The 8,937-nt window shown below is 42.6% G+C and overlaps 1 long non-coding RNA gene across 1 annotated transcript; it reads left to right on the top strand.

The window, feature by feature from the left end:
- The first annotated feature begins 1,538 nt into the window (after window positions 1-1,538).
- Window positions 1,539-2,198, top strand: LOC142212826 (uncharacterized). Its single transcript, XR_012717215.1, has 3 exons — window positions 1,539-1,617; window positions 1,782-1,950; window positions 2,035-2,198. It is a non-coding gene; the product is annotated as an uncharacterized LOC142212826 (long non-coding RNA).
- The last annotated feature ends 6,739 nt before the right edge of the window (window positions 2,199-8,937 follow it).

The following is an 8,937-nucleotide window of genomic DNA, read 5'->3' as shown; positions in this document are numbered from 1 at the left end:
CCAACCCCTGGTCTAAAGAGACTATTGGACAGTGGGACAGCCGTAGGCTACTATTATAAGGCTGGGAAGGACTGAACCATGACCTTTCCCACCCTGATAATTTCAGGCTTCTGCTACTTGTTATATCTGGCTGGTTATGAAAAACTGCTTGGACCCCCATGTCATTTATATTAATTATTAATTCAATTAAATATTTGTTTATTTTTTAAACAATGACATGGGGTAGGTATTCTTTAGTAGCCTTGTACTGTTGGGGAGATGGGGGGTGGACGTTCCTCACTGACCAGCTATGATGATAGGCTGTAAGACCCAACTTTCTGACAGTAAAGAGATATTGGTACCAAAACTCATGACTAATATCTAATATCTCCAGTACCTGGCACATACCGAGAAGGCCAACAGTGTACTGAATTCAGCTGTCGGCTTTTTAGCGGTATGTACTACCACACATCTCTGAGGACATGAAAGGTTCTCTTTAGAAAATCTTATTTTGCACATGTGAGTATTTCCGAGGATTATATTGAGGTTGTTCTTTTTTTCTACAATTTCTCTTATTGACGTATTGTAATAAATATCATTTGAAGCAAAACCCCCCGCTGTTCTTCAGGAAAGTTACTGTTCACCCTGCAGAACTGCTGTGGAGTTTATTATGTTTATTTATTAAGTTTATTATTATTACAATGTGTTATATTATGGAGATTTAGTACACTTATATACAGAATATAGTATAGTATATAGAATACAATGTATCAGTAAAAGTATACACAATGATAAAGCAGTTTGTTCCTTTGTTGTAGATATAAAGGTGTTCTGAACATATCAGAAGGTATTGATGAAATACATTAACCTATTATCTTATTTTTGTTACTTTGATAGACGACGAGGACATCAAGTTATTTCTAGACAGGGACAGATGTCTTAAGATCTCGGACAAGGTATTATTATATAGAGGGAAAGAATAGAAAATATTCCTGAGCTCTGCAAACTATGACCTGATATCAGTAGTAGATGCTATACAAAGAAATATAACCCTAATCTATGCGGCAGTCAGGTTGTAACTAGATATCAGTAAATACAAGAATATACTGAGCTCATATATCTGTACTGCATACTATTATGTATTAGGAAATCTATGACAAACTTCTAACTCTCCTTTTATCCCATTAGTATCTCCTGGCGATGGTCCTGATCTACTTCAGAAGAGCCAAACTACGTGTAGAGGAATATCGCCAGTATTTCTTTCCTTCTCTGTAAGTTTTTATTATTATTAGCCCAATCTGTACCTATGGTATGTGTTTCAGAGAAGACAGTCGTCAAATTCCCTTTATAGGCTTATAACAGCCATTAATTGTACAACCATAGATTGGCATGCTGTTAATGTAGTCCACCACAGCACTGTATGCTAATAACATAGCATGCCATTCATACACTACTACATAACAGCAGTATATTAGCAATAACATCCTGACACCAGAACATGTCACCACACCCTATCTCTGGCCAGTGACTGGCTGCAGTGGTCACATCTTCCTGTGTTAGGACATCATTGCTGCAGCACAGCAGAGACCAGTGGGGTCCCTAGCAGCATTGCAACTGGAGCAGGAGGGGATCGATAAGGTAAGTACATCTTGTGTTATTTGTTACAAAACGGAGTTGTTTTTTAAATTATTTTAATTGCCTGGGAACCCCTTTAACATTAGTGCTATCACCACCTTCTTCTCCTCATTATCTTCTTTTCACATGTTCTATCATTTCTTTGCCCTACTTTTTATTTCTTCCAGGTTTTTAGCCAACCAGTTTGAAGAGGATCTGGAATTTCGAGAGGAGATCTACGCCTGGACCCCTGGACGGACATTGGAGATGAAGAGGATCCAGCTGCTTCACCTTCGTGACCTAATGCTCATCAAGATGGACTTCAGAGCTTGGGTAGAAAAGGAAACCTGCGATCTGGTGTGTAGCATAAAACAGAAAGATATAAACTTTGAACTAAAGCTTGTGATGATTATAATAATTCTAGATTATGTTAAATTCTAGATCATGGCACAAGACCCCGACCACTGGGCATGGAAGAGACAGAGAGAAGACCATCACAGCCTGGCTATACGCTGGTTCAGGAGGGATTTTAGCGAATTCAGCATAAGAGGCCCATGGACCACCCTTCCAACCTGCTCTCTTTGTAACCCCATTCTAGACTCGAGCAAGGAAGAAGAGGCAGAAGACTCTCATCATCAGACAGACGCAGAGGAGGAACCTGGAACATCAGCTATAATCATCTCAGGTAAGTGTATCCATTGTGTGAAAGAGAACTTCAAGTAAGGGGCCATTCACATGACATTTTTGTTGTCCGTTAAGCAGATCTGTTCAACAGATATGATTTTTAAATAGTAAAAATGGATAGAAATACAAATATTCATCTGTTTTTACATTAAAAAACATATCAGTTTGATTGAACAGAGCCATGAATACTGGTGTGTAGTCATGGACAAATCTCAAAAGATTTCTTTTGACAAATATTTGTGAGGGTCACCCCTCCCCCACATGGTTTCCAAAAGTGCTATTATTATACTCTTGGGTCACCTCAGACCCCAAAATATAATAAGACCAAGGGGGTGAATGAAAATAACAAACAGTCCATTTGCATCTTATTCAGGCCTCATCCGGTCGCTGGATGACATTACGTGCCCCTGGGTCGCAGATGAGACTTGTGTTTTGGCCTCAGTGGTGACATGGGGCATTCTGACATCACACACCATGTGACCGATGAGGGCCAATCACAGGCCTCAGTGGTGACCTGGAGGTGCATAATATCATCCAGGGACCAAAAGACACCAAAAAAGATGCCAGGAGGCTGCTGGAGAAGTGAGAAATAGCTGATTGTTATTTTCATTCACCTCCCCTGGGCCTCCACATATTATACTCTAGGGTCTGAGAGGTCCGCACAGTATATATTTCTATCCGTTGTTCATTTGGAAGGATGATGAAAAGTGAGGTATGCCGCACTTCTCTGTCCATTAAATGCAACAGAATATGACGTACTGGAGGTAGAATTGAGTCAGAAGTACAGTATACACTTTCGACATTTGTTTTACAAACAGAAGTCTATGGGGATGTTGAACAACACATTTTTACTTTTTTTGGATTCAAACGTGTCTGCACAACTGAAAGAAAAAAATGTGATGTAAATGTATCCTAACATACAAATCTTAGAAGCCAAACCTTAACAGTTGAATGAGGTTCTGTGGCAATGTTGCAGAGACCCCTACCCCTTTATTCTTCATACTGGAGGGTGGGAACCACATCTATGGGATTGTTATGGCATATTGTAGGACCTGAAATACCTTTTCAATAAGAAGTTGATGTAGAAGAGCTTGGTAACATTGCTCTGCTTCTATTCTATAATAAATGTGTTACTAAAGTTTTCTATCATTTCTACTTAAATGTACAGCAACCAGACCAAGAAGAAGAAGAAGAAGAAGAAGAACTAAGAAGACACGATGGACACGTCCAAAGAGAAGAACAACACGGGATGGATGAAGACCTAAACCAAGGAGAGAAGTATCCTCCATGGTCACACACACATACTCGTTACATCACTATACACAGTCACTGCACATACACACAATCATCACACACATACATACACATATACACTGATACATGCTCTAGCGGTCGCCTCCCTTAGTATGCCCAGAGGAGGGGCAATACAGTGGCCATGGTTTCCCTGCAGGTTTCCTCCACTGGGGGTTTTTCCTGCCCTGAGTGTTGCTGTACGCTCTTCGTGAGTGATGGGAGGTAACCAGCACATATAAAAATAGATAGAATAAAATACATAGAATAAACTTCACATTAACTTTCTTTATTGTGTCTGCATTATTTATTCTATTTTTGTTTGTGAGAAATGTGTGTGTGAAAATATTTTAAAACTAAACCCAGAATGTAGATGATGTGAGTGAGGGTTGTGTAACGGGAGTCCCATTTTATTCGTTAGGTTCTTTCTGACTCCCAAATAAAGTTAATAGAGCAGTTACAGTCGGCCACAACTTTTCATATCTACAATACAACTAAACTGCACTGTATGGCAGATTTCTATCTATAGGGTATTCAGGGGTAGCAGTGATACTAAATTGATACGCTAAAGTGATTAGCGTATATTATAAATAGCACATGATAGTTGGGCGCAGTTACAAATGTCACTCTGCTTTATGTTTTGTTTACTTCAGTACATTTATCACTATATGGCTTCTTCCTTCTATAATAGTGTGATATCTTAGGCCTGGTCCATATGTACTGTATATGTGGAATTGGTACCTTGTGGCAATATACAGTACATATATAGTAATACATGTGGATGGGGCTTTCAAAATGCCATCAACACGTAGAAGGGAAAATAATCAGCACTGATCAGCATTTTACACATTTTCACATTCATGTCATGGTCATTACTTCGTCAATAAGCAGCAGATGTTCTATAGTCTACACCAGTGGTGAACCTAGCCTTTCTGCTGCCTGAGGCGGACGATCAAAAGACGCCCCCCCCCCCAGGACTGAATACTGAGGGGGGGGTTCATCTTTTGATCATCCACCTCAGGCAGTGGGGGAGGGGGGAGTGCATGTGGTAGCATTACAGTAAATACAATGCAGTAATATTTGGTGCAGTAATACTCACAGGAGACATCTTCCCACATTTCCCGTCTCTTCCCTTTGGACCGCCATGACCACTTCTTCGAGCTGTGACTTGACTCTGAATTCCATCCACTTTTCCCAGACTGTAAAATGCCAAGATTTTTCCCGTGGGGCCCTGGCCTTAAAGAGGTTGTTTAGGAACTACAGGTTTCAGCAAGGAGGTCGGGGAAGGTGAAAGATTAAAACCCACACTCACCTATCCCTGGTCCTTGCACCCCTGTCTGGTCCAATGGCGCCTGAGGGCTTGTTCCAGCGGCAGTCCTCGACACACGTAACCAATGAGGCCAATCAGGGGCCACAGCAGCCTAATGAAAGGAACTGGGATGTCTCACATAAGTCACCTGTGATGTCACGTGTCCTTTCCTTTGACTGCTGATCGGCCTCAGCAGTCACGTGTAGCAAGGACTTCTGCCAGACAAAGACCCCGCCGCTGGACCAGACAGCCATGGGAGACATTGGGAACAGGTGAGTACGGGTTTTTTCTTTCTTATTTTGCACCTTCCCTGACCTTCTTGCAGAAAACTGTAATTCCTGGCTAACCCCTTTAACATCTCAATATACAAAGGCCTGGGTCACATCTGCATTTGGGCCATTCCGTTCCCCTATCTGCATGAAAAATGTGGAGAGAAAATCCTGCAAGCAACACTTTTCTCTCCTCATTTTTTGTGTGGAAACCACACAGACCCCATTATATTCTATAGGGTCCACGGGTTTCCTGAAGGTTACCACTTTTTAATGGGTATAGGTTTTCGATGGGGGGGGGCCCCAAGCAGACTCCACGAATGGAAAACTGAACGCAGATGTGAACTGGGCCTAAACATCACATTATAAAATAGTATGTATAATGGTAGACATGTATGGAAACAAACACAGACAGTGTCGGCCAGGGGTGTCTAGGGCCCACCAGTGGAATTATTTTTAGGGGCCCACCATCAGGATCCCTGCAAACCAGCGATACCAAGACAGGGCTGAAGGTAATAACATATCAGGAGCCATGCTGCTCACCCACCATACGATGTGCAACAATGCACTACCTAAACCTATTGCTACACACTGTATGGAAAGTGAACAGCGCGGCTCCTAGAAATGTTACCATTACCTATAGCCGTGCTGTCCTGGAACAGCTGATCTGCAGAGGTCCTGGCTGTTCTGTCATCACAGATGTAATATTGATGGTCTATCCCAAGGACAGACCATCAATATTACAAAGATAGATAAACCCTTTAAAAGTTTGTCCAGGAATTGGAGCGACCCATGTGCTGGGAGGGAGGTGTAAAATAAAAAAATAAATAAAAAGCGCCTTCACCTGTTCCTGTTGCTCCGATGTCCGCTGCCAGTGTCCATTCAGTCTCGCGCCGGTGCCTCCTTGCTGGGAGTCCTACACCTCATGGGACCACTGAAACCAATTAGATACAGGATTTCCAGAAATGAGGCCATGAGACCTAACAGACACATGCAGGGGACAACGGAGTGCTGGGGACAAAAGCTCAATGAAAAACACTGTGTGAAAAAATATATTGAGATTCACTGCAATTTTTTTCCTACAATGTTTTTTTAGCTGCATCTCGCTGTTGCGCCTAATCCTTAAAGAAGACCTTTCACCATCTGGGGCACATGAGGTTTAATACACCGCTAGAAAGCCAACAGTGCGGTGAATTCAGTGTACTGTTGGCTTTCACGTTCTGTGCCGGTACCGTAGATCTTCATCGTCAGGAACGCCCTTCCTCACGGTAGCGTCTTTAGCACTGTACTGTGAGAGGGGTCGTTGCTTATCAGCCAGCGATGACGCTGAGCGCCTATAGCACTCTCACAGTACAGCGCTATAGACGCTGCTGTGAGGAAGGGCATTCCGGAATGACTGTCAGAAACGCCTTTCTGACAGTGAAGAGCTACGGTACCGGCACCGATAGCTCTTCATGGGGGCACAGAATGGGAAAGCTGAAAGTGCGCTCAATTCATTGCACTGTCAGCTCTCTAGCAGTGTATTAAACCGCATGTGTCCCAGGAGGTGAGAGCTCCTCTTTAACATCTCAATATACTGTACATCACACTATAAGGATAAGGCCTAACACAGCGTCCCGCAGCAAAAAAGCGCTGCGGGAAAACCCCCGGCGCCGACACATCAGTTTTTCCTGCAGCGCTTTTTACAGAAACTCCACAGAGGATTTAAAGTATTTAATTTGAAGATCCACTCCATCTCTTTTCTTTTGAGTATCTTTTCTCTATCACCTCCTCTCCTGAGAGGGAGGACACAATCAATGATCCTAAATCTATGTTGAGATTCAGAATGTTTAAGATCTGAGAAATGTTTGGAAACTGGCAGGTCTTGTTCTCGTTTCCGAATAGTATATCGGTGTTGATTCAATCTTGTCTTTGCATCAAGAGTCGTTTCGCCTATATATACCAACCCGCATGGGCAGGAAAGCATATATATGACATGGTCTGAATCATAAGACCATGAATAACCATGTATGAATAAACGCCCATGATACTAGTGAAAGCACGTGGATGTTCCTCCTCCTCATATTTATAAATATTTTCATATAGTGTGATTTTTTTATATATATATGTGTCACTTATATTGATCTGAAAAATGTTACTAGATCATCGTATATTTATAGCACTTTGTTACACTGTATCTTTCACTCCACCTAAGTGTGTTGTGATACATTGTTTCCACATGCTGAGTAATTCATTGTAATTATGCACCATATGATGTGGTTGTTATTTAAACTGGTGGTTTTCCTCACTTCTTTGATTGAAAAAGGTTCGGATAAGAACCGAAACGTCGCTGCTTGGAATAAACCCCCACTTTTTCTAAATGTTGGAGCGCTGCCATTTTTTCCACTTCATAGATAGATAGATATGATTGATAGATAGATAGATAGATAGATAGATAGATAGATATGAGATAAATAGATGTACATTTGTATTGCCATCTATGGGACTTGTAACCAAATGATTGCAGGTTCAAGTACCCTAGGGGGGGAAGGGGGGCTAATAAGTTAGTGGAAAAAAAAAAAAAGTTTTAAAATAAATAAAAGTTGTAAATCACTCCTTTCCCTAGAATACATATAAGGGCGGGGTCACATCAGCACCCGATCTCTGTTATGCAGGTTTACGTTTTCTGTCTGCAGAAGTCAGAAACCAACATTCAGTGTCTGCCGCTGAGTGCCCATGAGCGTCTTCTGCTCTCCGCGGTGAAACCGTTTTTGTTGGGTTTTTTTTACCGGACACAAAGTTTTGCATGTCTGACTTTGTGTCTGGTTAAAAAAAAATGGTTTCGCTGCGGAGAGTAGAAGAGGCACATCGGCAGACACTTTTCAAATCCATGAATGGGTTTGAAAGCTGCCTACCGGTTTCCGTCTCCTGCCGAGTTTCTCGGGCAGGAAACGGAAACCTGCAAAACGGAGATTGGGCGCTGGCGTGAACCGGCCCTCAAAGTAGAAAATTACTATGAAACACATACACAATAGGTATCCCTGTGTCTGAAAGTGCCCGGTCTACTGAATATAGCGTATCTGCAGTGCTCCTATTCTGTCGGGAAGGGGTTATTAGGAGCACTGCAGATATGTTATATTCAGCCTGTTTTGGTTGTCTGTCTGCCCCTTCCCTGAGTTTGAGGACTGGGGTTTTTTCCCCACACTTGGAACTTAGTCTGGCTGAATATAGCATATAGTGTATAGCGTAAAATATTTGGGTCTCTGTGGTACCTGCTGTTTTACTGTGGCTACATGATTTGCTCCACAAGGGGGCCCACTGAGGCTCTGTCGCCCAAGGGCCCATAAAAACCTGGAGCTGGCCCTGCCCGGACCTAACAAAACACAGGTCGGGTCGGTCGGTTAGAAGCGCGAGGCCCTTAAAGGGGTATTCCCATGTCCCTTACTCACCAGTCCTCGCTGCTGTAAACTCTTCTTTCTTCCTGGTTTTCTTGCGTCAATTGGTGGGCGGGGTTTCATATGCAAAGCCAGCGGCAAGATGACATCGCTTTTATGCCACTGGCCTTGCGTGCGCGCTCCCGATGCACATGCATGCACATTAGAAACTACTATAATAGTACACAAACAAGGTCAGTTTTATAAGGTGGTCAAACACAGCCAACTATTTTTTTTAAAAAAAGCCTCAAAAACGCAATTTTAGGGCAAATTTTTTCAAAAAATCCTGGGGGGGAACCCCAGACCCCCGTTCCCCTGGGGGGTATTCCAGACCTAGACCTCCCGGTAAGTAGGGCCCTGCCAAAGTCAATTGCCCAGG

This window comes from Leptodactylus fuscus, chromosome 7, assembly GCF_031893055.1.
Source record: "Leptodactylus fuscus isolate aLepFus1 chromosome 7, aLepFus1.hap2, whole genome shotgun sequence".
Taxonomy (NCBI): Eukaryota; Metazoa; Chordata; class Amphibia; order Anura; family Leptodactylidae; genus Leptodactylus; species Leptodactylus fuscus.
The sequence above is the reverse complement of the archived record's forward strand: the minus strand, read 5'-3'. Positions and strand labels throughout refer to the sequence as shown.